This window comes from Solanum verrucosum, unplaced genomic scaffold (genome assembly GCF_900185275.1).
Source record: "Solanum verrucosum unplaced genomic scaffold, falcon-dt-bn FXZP01000071.1, whole genome shotgun sequence".
NCBI classification, from domain to species: domain Eukaryota; kingdom Viridiplantae; phylum Streptophyta; class Magnoliopsida; order Solanales; family Solanaceae; genus Solanum; species Solanum verrucosum.
Window position 1 is genome coordinate 1,200,903 of NW_026020118.1, and position 3,942 is coordinate 1,204,844.

General features: G+C 40.6%; 1 non-coding gene across 1 annotated transcript; it reads left to right on the forward strand.

The window, feature by feature from the left end:
- Window positions 1-3,464: 3,464 nt before the first annotated feature.
- LOC125825712 (small nucleolar RNA R71) lies at window positions 3,465-3,571 on the forward strand. The gene has a single exon (XR_007442883.1). It is a non-coding gene; the product is annotated as a small nucleolar RNA R71 (small nucleolar RNA).
- Window positions 3,572-3,942: the final 371 nt, after the last annotated feature.

A 3,942-nucleotide genomic window follows, 5' to 3' on the forward strand; every position in this document is an offset into this window, starting at 1 on the left:
GTTCAAATTCCCTCACACAAGGAATGATTCCATATTCACACACAAAGGTTTAATCATTTAAAGTTCCGAAATCAAATGCAACACTCACTCTCACGAGGAAGAATACAATGCATGCTTTCACTCATAGGTTTTGCCGTATTTTCCGATCAACATTTGTTTCAGGTCACTCAATATCAAAAAGGTCTTTTCAAAGCTTATAATGGGACTGAGTGCAAAGGTGTGGTCATTTAGGCTTAGTGACTTTCATCCTCAAGAAATGTGGTGCTCACAACACTTCCTTTCCTTTTCCTTCATCATTCTCTTTAGTGCTCATAAGTCATCCTATTATTCACTTTCCATGGATTGCTTGGAAACCCCATTTCTTTTGTACTTTATTCCACAACTTTCTCTTCTTCCTTTTATTTTTATTTTTTTATTTTATTTTTATATGGAGGGGTTCCATTTTTCTCAAAACCATGGGTAAGAGGGACTTTTTTTGCATTTCTTGATTTGCCTTTTCTTTTCACCACACCCCCAACTTAGGCTTTTGGCCTAAGTTGGCTATTCAACAAACCACAACTTCATAAGGATTATGGGTAATGAATAAAGGAAGGTCTAGTTTTCATCAAGTTTCTTCCAAAGGAAGGTAAGGCTCAAGGGGTGTTCAAAAGCGGTTCACACACTAACAAGGTAGGTCACAAAAGAGGTATATGTCAAATTGGCTCACACTCTTAGAAGTTGCCTAAGATCATATCAAGAGATATATAGCATCACTTAGTTGACCGGACCAACGGGGAAAATTCTAGGATCCATCATGCATAGTTCACAGGTAAGCTTATCACACTAGGCATTGACACTATCAGTCAAACAAGACTCCACATTTTTGCTACTGTGGAATAATCATCACAAGAGACTCAAATTGATACTAGGCTAGTCATAACGAGATGAAAAGAGTCCACATATTGTCTATGAAACTTCATTTGGCCTCATCGTAGCCGCGCATTCAAGTTTGTTTGATTGAGAGCACTATTCAAGTCATCGGTTTTGATCGGAACCGAGACTTAAATTTTGCAAAAGAACAGCCACATTCAATACACGAGAGGTGGCAAAAAATTTTGGACGGGTCAAAATCATTTTTGCAATTTAAAATAAAAGGAGCCACAAGCTCAAACATCCACAGAAAGCAGTGTAAACACAATTTAAGCACAAAGCTCAAATATAAACAAAACACGAACATCAATAGCATATAAAGGTGGGCCTCACCCCACCACAAATAAAAACATTTATCCTCAATTGCAAATAACACAGAATCCAAAATGTAAAATAAAGAAAAATGGAGAGGGAGGTAAAGAGGTGATCCTGGCTAGTCGGTCACTCCATTTGCCCAGGCATCAGTGCCCGATGTGTCAGCCTAGAATTTGATAATGGCCCCCGGAGTTTCTTCAGAATATTCAATAGCAGCTGACTTGCTAAGATTGCCCAAATCATGAGCCGCCAAAAAGGAGTGGATAGCTATGAAGAATCCACGTCTCCATGAGGGAATAGAGGGGTCTCGGGGATTTGTTCTCTTGCTGGCACTGGGGTTCTTGCCCTCATTATCCATTTTGGGAGGATTTGTTGCCTTTGTATTTTTTCCTGAAATTTTTTGCTCTTGTTTGTCGAGGTGGCATATCTCTTCCAGCTACTTTTGGTCTAGCCATTTCTGCAAAGTTTGAGAAAAAGTTAGAAAGTATTCAGACAAAAGCAAGGCAGTTCAATTGCAGAATCACTTTGTCAAAGCAGTTAGCGAAGCGCCCAACTACTTAGGTGGTTCGCCTAGTGCAATGCATAGAGAATACAAAGGTGCAGACAAAGGGCGAATAGGAAACCCTTCGGTGAGGCGTCAAATGCGTTCCGCGGCATCATGTTTCTCGCCGGAAGTTACAGAATTCAACATCACATTTAGCATTAAATTAAAGGCGAGATGGGGAGTGTAGGAAAAGTGCCGAGTGGTTCGGAGAGCTCGACCCAGCTCGCCAAATGACCCAACGTGCCTGCTTTCGACCCAACTTTCCCAAATTCAACCCTGTGACCCCTGAAAACAAAATTAAGGTATGCACAACTCAAATTAGTCTTAGACCCAGTGACAATCATGCACAACCCACGATTTTTCATCCAATTTAAAGTGCAACCTTCAGGAATTCATTATTTAACTTAGTACGGGCAAAATTTGCAAACCTAACAGGCAAACAAATATTTTAATCCTACCAGAAAGGCCCAGCACACATCATCAAAGTAATGCCATTTCATATGAGTACAACTTTCGAGGAAAGAAACGTAGGGCTCAGAAACCAACCCTGGATGCTGGTTAAGATGCTACTGAGATACTAGGCTGCAACGCAATCCAGATCCAAGCACAATTTAATAACAGAAACACAATAGAAATGCAGCGAAATTGAGAATAAAACTAGGTGCGAGTTTGTAAAGTTTAAAAATGAGGGAAAGCATAGGAAATTGAAACTTCTAAACCTTTGTCTTGAAAACCTGTCCAGTTCTTGCCCACTCGGCGACATTGGTTGTGAGCGCCGAACCATTCGGCGTCACGCCGAGCAATCACCTTCCTCACCGAGTTTTACAAAATCTCCCAGTTTATGTGGGGATCCAAACGGCGATACACATCGGGGTCGCCGAGCTGATCGGCAACTCGCCACTTATTTCTTTAGGCCCGCCGAGTTTTACAGACTCCAAACCCAAGCTAGGTTGGATCAAACGATGGTAAGAGTCGAGTCGCCTAAGACTTCGGCGACTCGCCAACCGACATTTCCCTCACCAATCTCTTTCTTTCCAAATGCTTCCCACACTTCTTCCTACATAATTAGCACACCATTATTTTATCAAAGCAAAATAAAGCAATAAATGGTTTTAGGTTGCCTCCCATATAGACCTTAATTAACGTCGTTGCACGACGCAAGTCCACCTTCAAACCTCATTTTTTAAGGTTGAACCTAGTGCAACTAGGTGATCCCAATTTTTCATTTGGATGGAGCTAAGGCAATACATGACCCAAGAGAGTTTCAATTAGCTGGATAGATCTAGAGTGAGAACCGCTCATCTGAGTTAGCACTTCTACATTTTCTCTATTATCTTCTAACACTCTATCTTGCTCATTTAGCTTTTGGGGAATGATTAATAACGTATCCTTGATAAGTCTATTTTCATTGTCCATAGACCTTCCCTGCTCGGTAGGTGGTATGCATTTACTCTTATTTTTGGACATCACCTCCAGTTCCTCAACCTTTTGGGTCAAGTTATTCATCTAACCCAGCAAAATAATCAATTGCTGGTCCTTCTCAGTATCCTTGTTGGCTTTGGCCACAAGGTCAAGGAGTTTAGCTGCGGTCTCATAGGGGTATCTCTCAAGACCACCCGGGACAAGTTGATCGATTAATCCTTTGTTTTCGAGATTAAGAATCCTATAGAAGCACTCTAGTAGGACTAGATCGGGTAATTCATGAGTTGGGCATTGCATCAACAATACTTTAAACCTCATCCATGACTCATGAAAAAGTTCACCTTCCATCTATTTGAAGGTTAGGACGCTATCCCTGAACCTCATCACTTCCACCGAGAGGTGCTCTATTGGTTCATAGCCATTAACCACACTCATCTCTCTTGTTGTTAGCACAAGCATGTGAAACAAAACTAAAAATTAAGTAAGTAGAACTACAACTAAGAAGAACAAATTTTTTTACCAATCTAAGAATTTTGAAATAACACCACTCCCCGGCAGTAGCGCCATTTTGATGTTTGCATAATCAAGACACAACTTCCAATGCAAGTGTCTACGATCGTACAACAGTATAGTAACCCAACCAAGGGTTGGGATCGTTCCCACATGGAATGGTTTTGAGAATTAGTAGAAAAATAAAATTAAGTTCTAATTAGTCATAGCTGAAAACATTGTCAACTACAAACATACTAAAT